Source organism: Uranotaenia lowii, chromosome 2 (assembly GCF_029784155.1).
Source record: "Uranotaenia lowii strain MFRU-FL chromosome 2, ASM2978415v1, whole genome shotgun sequence".
Lineage (NCBI taxonomy): Eukaryota > Metazoa > Arthropoda > Insecta > Diptera > Culicidae > Uranotaenia > Uranotaenia lowii.
In genome coordinates, this window is record NC_073692.1 from 388,604,421 (window position 1) to 388,620,730 (window position 16,310).

The window sequence follows — 16,310 nt, forward strand, 5'->3', positions numbered from 1 at the left end:
GTGTAGTTGATTGGAGCAGTTTTTAGTGTTTGGGATTACACGTGGTGGCTTTCGTGAGGAACAGTTGGTAAATAGTTTTGTAAATTATTAATTTGCCTTTGAAAAGACTAAATCTGAACTTTTATCAGACAACGAAAATGTAACCATACTGTCATTAGGCAGCCAAATCGATCATGGCGAACTTTGAAGTCCAACCATAAATATATTGTAGATTAGTCTAAAAAACTGACCTGTGCGAAATTTCAGCTCAATCGGACTTGATTTAGGAGTGCCTCAAAAGGCCCTAAATTTCGTTTTTAACCCTAAAAAATCACCGAAGGAATTCGAAAAAATCTTCATTTTATCAAATGACTTGAAAATGCGTAAAACGTCGACATCTGGTGTTATTAAAAAAAATGTTTGGCCGAAAAAACAACTTTCTGGAAATTGACCGTATTTCGGAAAACCGATTGAGACTTAGAAATTCGATTTTCGGCAAAATATTTAAACGAGATAACACTTTTGCATTTGCTCTTCGCGAATGGATAATGGGTCGATTCACGCTCTGGCTGACCTCACTGTTTTTGACACTTCGCAGTTTCTATTTTGATTCCTCATTTTGCAATTCTACACGCTGTGTGAACAACGCAAACATTTGGGTCCTCATTTAATATTCACTAACACGTTTTAATAAAAGGATCTCAGCTCAATTATGGAATGGAAAAAAATTTGAAAAGGCAATTCGTTGTTAAGAAATTAGATATTTTGTTTGTTAATCCTTCTGAAAACAGAAACATTGGAATAAATGGATTTAAACTTAGGAGTTAAACTATCCGACGTTATTTTTATTTCTCGGAAATATCATACCGCACAAATTTAGAATAGTTTAGCCTTTTCTTTCAGTACGTTTATCGAACGATTTTTTCTATTGAATCTCCTGCTCCTGAATAGTGTCGTCATACAATTAAAGGGTGATACGGTCAAAATATGATAAAAGGAAAACGCCTATAAATCGGTGAAATCGTTTATTTTAAAAATCAAATTAAATTTATTTTTCAAGTTCAACTAGTATAAAATTCAGGAAAAATATTCAGTTAGGCTTCCGCATTTCAAATCCGATTTGCCGGGCCTTACGCTTAACCCCTGCCATCAGATTTTGTACAGTACCTTGTCCACCTTCTTCGCCGCAGAAAGCCAGTTTGCCTTCAAATGCTGCTTTTCAAGCCACAGGTACAGATGGCATGCCAAACCAGATATTTCTTCGCGAACTTTGACAGTTTCATGTGCTTGAAAATATCTGCTACCTTTCCCCTTCCTTTTGCCGTATAAAACTCCTGTCCCGGAAGCTGCTTGTAGTCGGCTTTGACGTAGGTTTCGTCGTCCATTATCACGCAGTCAAACTTCGTCAGCATCGTCGTATACAGCCTCCGGGATCGTGCTTTGGCCGTCGTATTTGATTTATCATCGCGATTTGGAGTCACTACCTTCTTGTAAGTCGAAAGTCCGGCTCGTTTTTTGGCTCGATGCACGGTTGTAGACGATACATCCAGCTTATTTGCGGCATCTCGGAGCAAGAGGTTAGGGTTTCGCTTGAAACTACCGGCAACTCTCTTTGTCGTCTCAGCGGCTTCCGGTTTTCGATTTCCCTCCGATCCAGACTTCCTGGCTGTCGACAAACGTTCCCCAAACACTTTAATTACATTTGCTATATGATTTTAATCGCCGTAATTTGTATGATTGTAATTTTAATGGCATGTGCGGCGGAATGAAAACTAGAGAGAATTTATTGTATAGAAATTTGAAAGAAAGGTGGATAGACAGGCATTAGTGCGCCAATAGGAAAAAGCTTGATAGGTGTTGAAATTTTAGGCTAGAGGGCATGTTGATGAAAAGCTCCCATGAATTGCTCCCGCCTTTACTCTACACTAGCTAATTATACATGAGAAACTCAGAAAGAGAATTCCCATGTATAGCGAGCCCAGTGGTTTGAGAGCGTGTCTTACTTTTTGGCCAAGTGTCAATTTTTGAACCGTATTTTCTTGCTGTATTTTTTCTTTTTGCCAATGAATGTTTGTTATATGATTTTAATCGCCGTAATTTGTATGATTATAATTTTAATGGCATGTGCGGCGGAATGAAAACTAGAGAGAATTTATTGTATAGAAATTTGAAAGAAAGGTGGATAGACAGGCAAATTACGGCGATTAAAATCATATAACAAACAATCATTGGCAAAAAGAAAAAATACAACAAGAAAATACGGTTCAAAAATTGACACTTGGCCAAAAAGTAAGAACGCGGAATAGATAAAATGTGAAATGCGAAAAAATCGACAAGTAGCAACTATTCGCAGCGAATCTGAAGAGATGGCAACGTCGCTAGAACTGTTCTCGCATAAGGAAAGCTCAGAAGGCCCATGGGTTGCTACGTTTTTGCTCGTATGAAATGTGGGATTCTCTTACATGGGAATTCTCTTTCTGAGTTTCTCATGTATAGTTAGCTAGTGTAGAGTTAAGGCGGGAGCAATTCATGGGAGCTTTTCATCAACATGCCCTCTAGCCTAAAATTTCAACACCTATCAAGCTTTCTCCTATCGGCGCACTAATGCCTGTCTATCCACCTTTCTTTCAAATTTCTATACAATAAATTCTCTCTAGTTTTCATTCCGCCGCACATGCCATTAAAATTATAATCATTTAATTACATTTGTAACGGTTGATTTGGCAACTTCTAGCGATTTTGCCAGCTTTGCGTGCGAGTAGCTCGGATTTTCGCGATGCGCGAGCAAAATTTTGATACGCTGCTCTTCTTCCTTGGACGACATTTTGACAACATCAGTTGTGCGGCGGTCTGGAATATAACCTAAAAAGGGATGAATACTGGGACTCCACATTGGCGAACCTTGCGAGTGTCTTTTTGGCATTTCCCCTCCCTCAGGGAGAAGGGAGGAATGAGGCCAGTGCTTGCGCGAAACATACCAAGCCTTTGAGGCAAGAGGTATTCGACCGCCCGTCAGGGCATGGTGTTCGACCGCCCATTAGGGCAAAGAGGAATCCGACCGCCCACCAGAGCAAATGTGTTTTGTATTTAAGATTTTTATAGGTTTAAATCAATCCGCCAGCCTATTAGGGCATCAGAGGGATTCGACCGCCTAATAAGGCAAATGTGTTTTAATTTTGAGATTATAATAGGTTTTGTAGAACCATCAGCCTGCAATGGTCAAGCTCTGCATTTGTGTTTTTAATTTTAGAAGAAAATTGTATTATAATTTGAAATTCAAATTTGTGTTTTTGAGATTAAAATAAATACAGAATTGACAGTTGCCGGGTTTCAGCCCAAGGTCATCGAGAATAAACGAGAAATATAACAGTTAGCAACATAGCCGAGCCCATGGCCATCAGCAAAAGATTATAGCCGGGTTTGTGCTCATGGCAACCGATAGTAAGACGGGTTTTATCCCGTGGCCATCGATAGTAGATTGTTGCCGGGTTTAAACTATGGTTGCAGAATTTTTTCAGCACGTATCCGGGCCGGACAAACCGGGCAATTTTTATATAAAAACCTGGCAAAATCCGGGCATCCGATTTTAAATTGACGACCATAAATCCGGGCAATATCCGGGCAAATTTTGTCAAAACTCAGAAATTTCTCAAAAAAAATCAAGAAAAAAAATTAAAAAAAATTTTTTTTCATCATAACTTTTCGATAAATTTTGAACAATATTTCAGGCTTCCAAAAAACCTTTCATGATTAATTTTATAAAACTTGCTCAAAAAATTTCGTTTTGAAGGTGTTTGTTGTTTTTTTTTTTTGTTTAATTTTCCAAATAAAGTGAATAAATCCGGGCATTTTTAAATAAAATTCGGGCAACAGGGCCGGGCCGGACTGTTCTTAAATTTAGTATTGAATTTCCGGGCACACCCGGATAAAACCGGGCAATCTGGCAACCTTAGTTTAAATCCATGGCAATATAAAAATTAGAAAACTAATAATAATAACGAAGCAATTATTGAAAAGGGTAGAATGTGATATATGCACTCTTTGCGCTCCCTCATTACAGAGAACGTGTGAGAGTAAAACTCAACCAAAGGTGTTAAGCAATTGCTAGCCCAACTGACCTTTTCAGAGTCTAGCCAGCTATCAGGTCAGTTGTACGGCAGTCTGGAATATAACCTAAAAAGGGTTAAAGTCCGGGATTCCACAACAACTACCTCTTGGGGTGATACGCCTTCACATGATGGTTGCTTTGTTTCCAACAATTTATTTCCATTGGAAGATTGCATAAATGGTTATTCTTATCGAAGGATCCATTCCATCCTCGTTGCCAGATGTAAGGATCCGGATTCCCGGATCACAATATATTTCACTTCGCCATTTGGCCTACGTATCTATTGCACTTTTTCCTCCACGCTAGCTTAAACCGGGGGCGTGAGATAAAGAGAGAGAAGATACGTCAATGATCACACAAATTGTACAGCCAATGATTGAAATTGTGGCAAATTTTGGCCATTGGGTGGGAAAATGAGTAAATTTGAGTTAAAATTAGAGAAACTATTGTGTAGAGAGTGAGAGAGAAAATGTGCGAATTGCTGCAAAACGTTGCAAATTGTGAAGCAATTGTGCAATTTTGATCATTACCAAAGAACTCTCTACCTATTGAGATTCCCCGGACGTATCCAGATAAGCGACATGTCTAAAGAAGGTTGGTCCACGATTGAAGTAAACAACAGGCCGGTTTACTCCACTTACGAGTGTGTAGCACGATATCCACGAGGAAACCACCCATCATAATAGCTGACGACACTTCGCCTTAGCAGCCTGTTCCCTAGGCTGACCTGACGCGTTCCTGCTGACGCGGACACTCAAGCAAACTCTGCGTGTGACGCTTACCCACACAGCCGTATAATATGCGTCGACTACCAAACACACTGCGTCACCAACACCAAGCTGAAGCCTACCGGTTGCGCTATCACTTTCATACTGGAGGAGCTTGAGCGCCGCTCGGGAGAGCTTCATAGTTGTGCTGACTAAACGGGACATTGGCGCCCCACACAACGAGAAAATCCGAGTAGTGTAGTTACCTACATGTGATTGAAGCTAACGGAGATAAAAGTAAATTTTCTCGACAATTGAAATTTTAAAGGGTCCGGCAATTGAACGAAGCATGAAAAAGCGAATTTGATAACACCTTGTAGCTTGGTTTCTGCACTAGTTCCAATTGCAGAATGTAGTCCACCGTCTACTAATATCCACGTGCCTACATTTCTTCAAGGGTCTTCGATGAGAAACCTTGTAAAGTACCATGAGCTTTTTGCATTTTATAGAAATTGCTAGGCCTGAAGCAATAAAAAAAAAGTTTCAAGAGGTTGTCATAGATGGAACATTTAGGGTGTACAATTATGTCTAAGCATGATTAAAAATTAACAGTGCAAGCAGAATTTAGGAGAAAATATAATTTTGTTTTCACTTTTTTTATCTCCATAGTCTTCTTAGATTCCAGTCTATTGTAGGTCAGTGATCTAATTTTTGATCGAAACTGCTCATTGCTTTATCACGGGCTGATTTGGGATGATTTTGACCACTTTTCTCAGTCTTTTTCAAAGTTTTCATCTCATGGTGGTGGATTCATCTCATTCGGGACGATCTGGACTTTGTTGGATTTTTTCGGTAAAAATTAAAGTCTCCGTGTCGTTACCACTTTGGTCATCTCTAACAGTGTAACACTGGTCACCCGGAAGCGTTTTGTAATCAAACTTGCAATAGGTTTTGTCACCGATTTTACACAAAGCAGTTGAGCTCACGCGCTCTTGGTTTTACAGAAACAGCTTGTTGTTGACTCCGCTTCGGCTTATGCTGCTTCTCAGTCGTTAGACGCAATCTTACCTTGTTACGATGGACGGTACGGAGAGGAGATCCTACTTTTGTGGCCACATCCCGAATTGGGGCAGTCTTCCTACTGGCGTAAATGCGCATGATTTCCCGGTCCAAAGTTTTGTTCACCTGACCTGGGTTCATTTCAGATATTTTTGGTCCACGAAACTGCTTTCCTCCCCATACTTCCAAATTGCATTTCTACCACCTTCTTCCTTCTACCATTTCCGCCAACTGACTCAGTGAAATGTTGGAGAAAGTGCACCATTTTTGCACGATAGTTTTGCGGTTTCACGAGAATTATGAAAACTGGAGCTCACGATACACAGAGTATTAAGTTGAACTTTATACAACAACACACAACAGAAATAAGCTGTTGTAACGTCATCCGGAATGAGCAGGGATGTATAAAAATCGTGCTTAGACTTAATGGGACACCCTTTATTATCGATAGCTTTAAATTTTGTCCACTGCTTTCCAACTATCAACTCACTGTGCTCAATTATATTGTGCACACCTGGCCAATGTTTTAGGACCAGGTCTGAGCGCTAGCCAAGTTGGATTATCCGTCCAGTATTCGACCTTCATATTTACCTTGCAGCTTTACAGTCCCAGCCAGCAGGCAGACCCAGCAGTAGTGGGACAACAAGTGGAAATTCGCATTTTCTTGAATGGTAGCTAGGTAGTTTTTCTTCTAGAAGCCGAACAAAAAACCCCCAAGAAAAACACAACCAAATCGTTTTGACTTTTCCACCGGCACAGCACAAACACGAAGGTGAAAACAAAAGGATTCATAAAAGGTTAGAGACTGGGAACCTGGAAAAGGCGTGAGACCTTTCCAGGTTTTATCTTAATATCCGTGACCGTAGTTTGATTGTTACGGTTTTCGGTGTGCCGCCATCATCGCTTTAAGTGGTTTACGCGAGCTTTTGACAAATGGACGACGTCCTCTCCTAGCTTTGTGTCAAGCGTCGCCGTCGTCGTTTCCCGAAAGTGGTGCAGCATTTGTCATTCCAGATGATACTTTATGAATACTGGTTTTTTTACCTTTTTTTTGGCTTGTGGTATAAAAAATAGCTGTGAAAGGACTAAAGTGTGTATCGTAAATTATGAGCTGAAAAGGGGGTTTAAATCATGATGACAATCTCGCAAATTGGCTGACTTTTTAACCGGAAGTGTAGTGGTGGAATTTACTTTATGGGAAAAAGGATTAACTAGAGATATGCTACTAAATTCCAACAGAACACATAGGATTACGCAATGAAAAATATCAATGAAACCTACTTTTTCGATCGAAAACCAAAATGATAAAAAAAATAAAAATAACCAAAATGTTAACAAGGAAAAAGGTTAAATATGCCAAAAAAAAACAAAAATCGCAAAATGACAAAAATGACTGAAGCGACAAAATGAAAAAAACAGACAAAAAAATGGAACAAATGAATAAGTTCATAAAAATGGCCAAAACGACAAAAATGATAAAAATAACAAAAAAAAATGACAAAAATAACACAAATGGAAAAATGACAAAAATGAAAGAATTGACACGAATGACAAAAATAAACGAATATGCTAAAAACCAACGAAATAACAATAATGACAAAAATGACATAATTTACAAAAAAATACAAAAATAACAAAAAATTACAAAAATGACAAAAAAAACGAAAACGATCAAAAAGATAAATATGATAGAAATGACAAAAACGATGAAATGACAAAAATGACACAAACAACAAAAATGACAAAAAATGGCAAAAATGACAAAAAATATAAAAAATTGCAAAAGTGACAAAACTGACAAATATGACAAAAATGAATATTATTATGTACTAAAAACAACCATATGACAAAAATGATGAAAACTACCAAAATGATCAAACGATAAAAATGACAATAAATGACAAAAATGACAAATATGACAAAAATGAAAATAATGACAAAAAAAAAACGACCTGACCAAAATCATGAAAACCAACAAAATGATAAATATGATAAAAATAACAGAAATGACAAAGTTGACAAAAATAACAAAAATGACCAAAAAAATGACAAAAATGAAAAAAATTACAAAAATAAAAATAAAAAACCACGTTATTACAAAAATAACAAAAATAAAATAAAACGGCAAAAATGGAACAAATGACAAAAGTAATAAAAATGACAAAAAAGATAAAAATGACCAAAAACGCCAAAATAAACAAAAAATAAAAAAATAAAAAAAACCGACAAAATTGACAAGGAATATGCTTAAAACCACGGAAATAACAGTAATGACAAAAATAGCAAAAATGACAAAAATGACAAAAATGACAAAAACGACAAAAACGGCAAAAATGAGACAAATGACAAAAACGACAATCATGATAAAAATGACAAAAATGACAAAAATTGCAAAATCGACAAAATATGGCATAAATGACAAAAATGTCAAAAATGATAGAAATAACAAAAAATGACAAAAATGACATAATTGACAAAAATTACAAAACTGACAAAAATTACAAAATTGACAAAAATTACAAAAATTAAAAAACTACAAAAATAATAAAAATGACAAAAGTAACAAAATGGCAAAAATGACCAAAATGATGAAAATGATAAAAATAACAAAAATAATAAAATGAGAAAATTTAAAAAAAAATGATAAAAATAACAAAAATGATAAAAATGGAAAAATGTAAAGGAAAAACGAAAATTATTGAAATAATTGGAATAACAAAAATGAAAAAATAAAATATAATATCAAACAAACAAAAAATACAAAAATGACAAATTTAATTAAATGAAAGAAATTTCAAATGTGTACAACAGACATAGAAATCACCAAAACAAAATGATAAAAATGTCAAAAATACAACGATGACAACAATATCAAAAATGATAAAAATGATAAAAATTACAAAAATGACGAAAATAACAATAATGATTAAAATGACAAAAATGCCAAAAATAACAAAACTAACAAGAATGACAAAAATTATAAAAATGGCAGAAATGTCAATAAAAGTAAAAATGACAAAGATGACAAAAATGACATTAACAACATAAATGACAAAAATGACAAAACTGGTAAAACTCATGAAAATGACAAAAATGATAAAAATGACCAATGTCAAATTAAAAAAAAAAACAAATTAAAAATATTTACCATATTGGAAGATTGAAAAAAATTGACCCAATTTAAAAATAAAAAAAAATAGACCAAATTGACAATATTGGCTATTTTTACTGCATGTATAGTTCGGAATTTGTGAATAAAATTGAAAAAAAAAATGACAAAATTTAAAAAAATCGAATAAATTGACATAATTTATAAACCTTGATTACAAAACTGACAAAATTGAAAAAAGATACAAAATTCCTAAAATTTTATCAATTTTGTCCATCTTATTAATTCGTAATTTTCAACAATTTTAGTCATTTTTGTCAGTTTGGTCATTTTTTCATTTGTCAATTTGATCAAAATTATCGGCTTTGTCATTTTTGTTCATTTGGCAAATCTTGTAAATTTCGTCAAGATTTTAAATTTTGCCAGTTCTGTCAATGTTGTAAATTTACGAAATTTGGTAGTTTTTGACAATTTGCAGTTACTCTAAACAAACATTGAATTATTCAAAACACATGGTTGGTAATCTGTTTTTAAATTTTATTCTTTATTTTTTATGTATCTTCTTTATTTTGAACATATCGTATGTTGTAACTCCAAAAAGAAAACCTTGAGATTAAATTTATTTCACCAAATTTCATATTTCAGGACCCAGTCATTCAAAAACCACCAATTTGTTACGAACTATGTAAATATGAAAATTATGATAAGTTTAAAATATTACCTATTAACAATTTCACTCATATTCACTCATTCAATTTTTTTTTTTTCATATCATTCTGGATCTACTGCATTTGAAATTTTTTAATCATAATTTAATGATTCAGAATATAAAAATCTATAACTTGTTTATTATTTTGAGTCATATGTATTCATACATAATTAACAGCCTGGTTAGAAAAGCTACAATCCACTGTCAAGTGTATTAAATCGGGTTTTGAAAACTGATTTTGGAAGATTTCAAACATTTGTCAGAGGTGATTGACCTCTGGTTTTGGTGATATGGCGTGTGGAAATTTTAAAATTTGTCAGTTAAGGTAAAAATTGACCTAAGTTAACTGATAAACTAATAAACCTACATGAAAACTGTAGTGAATATAATTTAGCCAATAGATAAATTGAAATGATTCACAAAGAAATTATTCTCAAAATGGAAAAAATAGAAGATTTCTTGCTTATCTTGCTGCGTTTATCGAAACTAAAGTTAAAAATTTCAAAAAAAAAATCAGAAAACATTTTTTTTTGTCCAAAAATGAATGAAAAATCGTTAGCGTGCAAGCGTCGCACGAAACACACACTTAAAATGAAAAAAATCATTCTGTGGATTAAATTCTAAAAGTTGATTTTGAATCAATGTATTTTCTTGAATATCCAGGAAATAAAACATGCCGAAATATTTTTGTTTCAGAGATACAACGCTTTAAAAAAATAAATTCTACAATTTTGGAAAATTTGAATAGATATGATTACAACTAATTCTAACATATTTAAAGAAAGTCATTGAGCATTTGATGTTTAAGATTTGAACTCATTTTACAACCTTGTTGGAGACTGCAAACCGGTTTAACTAGGGGCTTTAAAAATATCGAAGATTTGTCTTCTTTAAAATTTAGTCAAAATTTTAATAACTTTTTTTTCAGAAGTCAAACTTATTCGCGGTCTTCGAGAAAGTTGATAATTAAGTTAAAACCTTTATTTTCAAAATAATTGTAATGTCTTACAGTTTTGCCAAAAAAGTGCACAAATTTGTTCAGCTAAATTTTACCAATTTTCAAAAGTTATCTGAAAAACAAGAGCTTATGGAAATAAAATGAATATTTCTAATCAGTGCCCCCAAGTTGGTCAAAATGAGTTATTATATTCTTTGCGCCTTGGAAAAATGTTTATTTTGTTGCCTTTTGCTATCAAAGATAAACAAAACAAACATTTCTCGAACTGACAATCCAAACTCTTCAATAAATAGTTATATAATACTAAAAGATTGTATGATATGCCCGCTAACTTATAAGTGTACCTTAGAAAGCATACATTTGACGCCATTCTTCTATAAATCACTTTTAATTAAGATAACGAATATAAAACGCTTAATTCGCTGTTTCGAATATGCTTTCGCTTTTACTTGATCCTAATGCAAAGAAGGGCCTATTCTGCTTTTAGTAGACCGGTGGGTGTAATTTGGTCGGGTGGTTTATTTCCATTTGAAGCCATAAATTGAGCCTGCATTAATGGCGGAACAACAATTAATTGCTTCATGGCGCCCGGTCTGATTCAGCGAAATCGTTCTGTATTCGCGTATTAAGATTAGTGCTGGTGTTTTATGGAAAATGCTTTCATCCTGTTTTTTTGAAACTATAAGCTTAGTGAAATTTTTTAACTATTAAAACTTTTTGGAACCCCAAAAGTCAGATTTAGAATCAGAATTCAAGCTAAGGGCTCAGAATTCAAAGTATTCACATTCTCCACTTAGGTTCGATCTAGAACGAAAAATATAGGAACAAAACCACAAACGATGAGAACGTGAGCTCGGAACAGAAAAAATTGATTCAACTAGATTCCAAATCCCTGAGGCTGTTAAAATCCGAAAACAGCCATTCCGCCATCAAATTCACTCACCAGAATACTCCGAGAAAAGCCACTAAAGCCGGGGAGCATCAATTCAGGGCACGTTTCATGACAATGACTAGGATTTCCCCCAGATACCTGCTTTTTCCTGTGCAAACATTTTAGGTGAGCTGAATTTTGAAGATGGCCCTCAACTTTAAAGAGTAATGAAAGATTTAATAATAAAATTTTGACGAAAATAATTAAATCATTCATGACGGTTAGGCTGTTGATGTCGTTGGCCCGAAAAGTTCGTTCAAACATCAAAACAGTAACGTTCCGTGAAACAGTCTGTGTCAGCAAGTTCAAAAACTCTAAAAATAATTTCAACCGTAAGACAAACGGTCATCCTCTCAACAATAGAGAAAAATCGAAACGATAAAAAAAACATTAAACCACCATTACTTTTCCGAACACCGCCGATGTCCATCTTTTGAAAAATGGCTGGTGCCGCCCGAAATGTGGATGGTGCCAAATTCGAGGAACATTTTTTCCTCGCGACGCCCCGTCGTCGCTATTTTCATTTTTTTTTTTTTTTCATATTCCAACTTGGTACTGGATGGGTCTAAAAACGAATAACAGGTAGGTAGGTTGCAATAACCTCAAACTGAATCATTTCGACCGGATGATGGTCATGCATATTTAAACGGATTGGCAGGTTCCCCAAAAAGTCGGACACACGAGGAACCTGACTGGTCTAATCAACTACAATAAGGTAATTTATTTGATGAATATTCAACCGTGACCTCGGTTGGCGGATGACGAATTTTGATGATCGAAGGCTTTTTTAAACTTTTGAGTATCTAATTAAAAGAAATAAATGAAAAAATAAAAATAAAGAGTACATACTTCAAAGGAAACTTCCTCACAGAGAATATCCTCACAAAATGTCATATCCAGAAATAAAATTGCGGACAGGGAATATTCTCAAAGAATTTTTAGTTTAGGGTTGTTCTTATTTCTAGTTTAATATCAAGTTCAGCAACAGTTGTAGAGTTGCAGTAGGAGAGTTGCTCACATGGAAAAACCCGTCAACAAGTGACCGAAATTACTCACGAAATTTATATTCGCATCGGTACTTGCACACAAACAACTTTCTCACTCAGCGCATCAAATCTGTCCCTGAATCAAATCTGTTTCAACGAGATATATGAAATCTTTTAAAATACAGTTCACCATAATAAGAACAACACAATTTCTTAAACAGCTTTGTTGCGCTTTACAGGGAATCTTATCCTTCAAATATGTTTTTCCATTTTAATTCAGCTTTTTAGAACAGATTGCTTGCTGCTGTATTATTTGAAATGTCGTTACGGCGAACATCCTTACATTGAAATAGCATTAATGAAAATTCCTCACAGGGAAAGTTTGATCATGAAATTTACATACAGTGAATGACAGTGGTCGCAGCTTGTGACGTAGAGGGTAGCCTTGAAGTCTTATAAGCTAACAGTCATGAGATCGAATCTCGGTCACGTGCATACATTGTACACTTTCTGTAATTTGTTTGTTTAGCTTTTGTAAGATGCGAGCCATCATATCCTCGAAAGATATACGTTCAAAGTTAAAAAGAATCTCTTTGGGATAACATCAAGTTTCATTGAGATACTGTATGTGTTTGTGTTCTCACACTGGATGGCAATACAGGAAATATGTCCTTAAAGAAAATGCCTTCTTAGCAGAGAACAACCTCTCAGAGATTTACCTCATAAGCGGAGATGCCAGCTGTTTTTTCAAAAATTCTGGAATATTTTGAAAAAATATCTGGAAAAGTCCTAATAACGAACTTTGTAGGTGGCGGTCTTTTTTTGGTCAGCAGATCATAATTTTGCGGATTGACGGTATACTGCTCTACGCTCGTACAATAATCAAGTATTGATGACAAACACTATCCTTGCCTTGGACTTTTTGATAGTAGGGTTAGTTACACATACATCTACGCAGCATTTCCCATTATAAACAGTCTGTAAACACTTCTCAATAACGAATTCGGGTCATTCAAGGCCATTTTGCCAAGAACATTGAAAAAAATTCATTATTTTGTAGTACAATTTTCGTTCTAAAATTCTGGAATTGTCTGGAAGAAATGTCAAAAGTCTAGAAGTCTGGAAACCTGTAAAAATGTCTGACGAAAGTATAAAAAGTTGGGAAAATCCAGACAAAATCTGGAAGGTTGACATCACTACTTACTAGTAATGTTCTCTCAAGGAAAGCCCCCAAAAGAAACGTCCTATCAAGAAGTTCCTCACAGAGAATCCTTTTAGGAAATGTCGCACGAAAAAAGTTCCTACAATATTTATCATAAGAAGCCGTACCAGAATAAAATATCGAAAAAAATTAAGGACATTTGGTACTACAAACTATCAAAAATTAAGGCACTTTTTAATCAAAAGAAGAACTAAGAGTAGGAAGATATTTATCACTTTTTCACACTTCGTTACTATATTAACTTTTTTCGTGGATCCAAGAGTTTCAGAGAACATTTTGGTTAATTTGGAGGGGTCCTGATTTCAGAAGTGCAATCAGTTTTTTCTATCAGCTTTAATTATTGATATTTTTTTCTTGTTTCGATCATAGTCGTTTTACTATCTTTATGGCATTCGTGACTTTATATCCGGTCAACTGTTGGCCTCGAACTCGCGAACATCTGCTTAGCAGAGAAAACTAACTTGCAAGCTGAGCTATATCACAAGCTCACTTTAGATAGTGTATTTTGTCGACATTCACAAATCTCATTCAAAGCTCAAATGCTAAGTTGGTCTAGCGGATAGGCTGGCACGAGTCTGGTAAGCCAAGAGTACTGGGTTCGATTCCTGGTATCGGCGATAAAACTTTTCGGTTCGAATCCCATCTCAAGTAACACAGATTTAGCCTATTTGCTTTTTTGAGTATTTTCATTGTTTTATGAAGACTTTTGAATGGCATCCAATTTTCAAAACGATTTTATTGTAACACAGGAAATGCTTCTATAACGTGTGTTTTAAAAAAGCCCGGAAAGTTTTGCTAAAATTTGAATCAAACACTATCTTAAGAGTATTGTAAAAAGGTTGCAAAAGTATTGCTAAAGCTTCAATAAAACAAATACTTTCCTGTTTTTATAAGTGCTTTGGGACCTGTTTTAATAAGGCACTCAATGCGCTTTCAAAACTAGCGTTCAAGCCAAGTTGAAAAACTGTTTCATTAATTAGAACAGTGTATGTAGGCATGATAAAACTAAGTGACAGGTAATTTGACAGTCGAGAAGAACATATACATGCTTAAACTTTTTTACCTCTTTTCGAGATAGCATAACCTGTTTTGAAAGGATTTTGAGTGATGGCTTTGAGAAAAACGGGCTCTCAAAATGATATAAATTAACACAGCTAAATTTATCTGAATAATTTAAACAACTTTGTTGTATCCGCATTCATATTTAGAAAGACCGTAAATCAGTCCACATCATTAATCGCTGAATTCTTATGGTTCGAATAAAAGCACTAGCTGTGAATAAACTTTTTTTTTGTGATTCGATAAGAATAAATGTATAAGACAATTGAATAATATTTAAACTCTTTTTATGCTTTGAATAATAGTATACTCTTTCAGTTAAATAAAAAAACAGTATTTGTAGTATCCATAGACTAGAATCCAGTGCGAAGGGAGTTTAATCCTGAAGACACAATCTGTTCTGAAATGAAACTTGATTCCGTTGTTTGTGGAACCCCCAGCAGTGAGACGTGCTAACAGGCATAACTACTCAATTTCTCACGTCTCACTGCTACACCGCCTAGCAAAAGAAGAGAACCAGAGAGCCGAACTGGTAATGAAAAACAAACGGCAATAAAAGCATAAGTTCGTACCCAACCACAACCGAGAGTAGTCGCGATTTTTTAACTCGTCCGAAAAACCATCATAATTGGGCAAACTAAATTGGTCCCCCAGCGTCGGAACGGGGTGAAGTTTTGGTGTCGTGTTTGCTGAAAGCCTATGAAAGAGTGTTTACAGTCCACTCTAGTGCATTATAAAACATTTCTGGTCCTTCGAACCGGATCGAACAGTGAATTTGTTGAACATTTTGGACAGTTCAGCGGTGGTTTTGTGTTGCCATTTCGTACCGGACATTTTGTGCTTGCTGTGGGACGCTCCAATTGTTTAAGGAGCCGTCATTTTGGACGCGCACAAGACAAAAAAAGCGCTATTCTCGAGGAGGATCGCCATCGCGGATTCCTGATTACATCGGACGCTAGTGATTGGGCCTAGCAAAGAGGACGGTGCCAGTGGATCCCAAGCAGAATTGCCGTTTTGGAGTTTTTTGGTCGAACCTTTGGATAATCGGACGGATTATTGGACAGTTTTGGCTGGATATTGGAAAACAAGGATAAGTAGCGCATGTCTGTGGTTGTTGGTGTGTGATTTTTGGTTTTGAGATAGTGGCTAAAAATAAAATTTGGAATTTTCATTGTATTTGGGTAGTTGATTTATACTTTGTGCACTTCCCTGAGGTATTCGATACTCTTGTTTTCGAATTGTTGATTCCGCTTTGGCTGTCAAGTCGCGATTCCCAGTCAAGGTCGGTTTTGTGAAACGTCGAGCGATTGTGAGTCAGTTTTAGTCTGAATATTGGTTGGATTTTGAGAAAATCCATTGAAGTTTGAGTCAGATCGGTTATCTGAAATTGGTCAAAGATTGTGTTTGGATTCAAGTGAATCAAATAAGTCAGATTGTGTTAGATCCTAAGTGAATCAAATTGGTGATTCAGTCAGTTTTTGTG

The 16,310-nt window shown here is 35.2% G+C and overlaps 1 protein-coding gene across 30 annotated transcripts in view; it reads left to right on the forward strand.

Annotated features, from left to right (window-relative positions):
• The window catches only part of LOC129746673 (ryanodine receptor), a 146,039-nt gene that overhangs the window by 5,193 nt on the left and 124,536 nt on the right, over positions 1-16,310 (forward strand). The gene's annotated exons all lie outside the window — the stretch shown is intronic.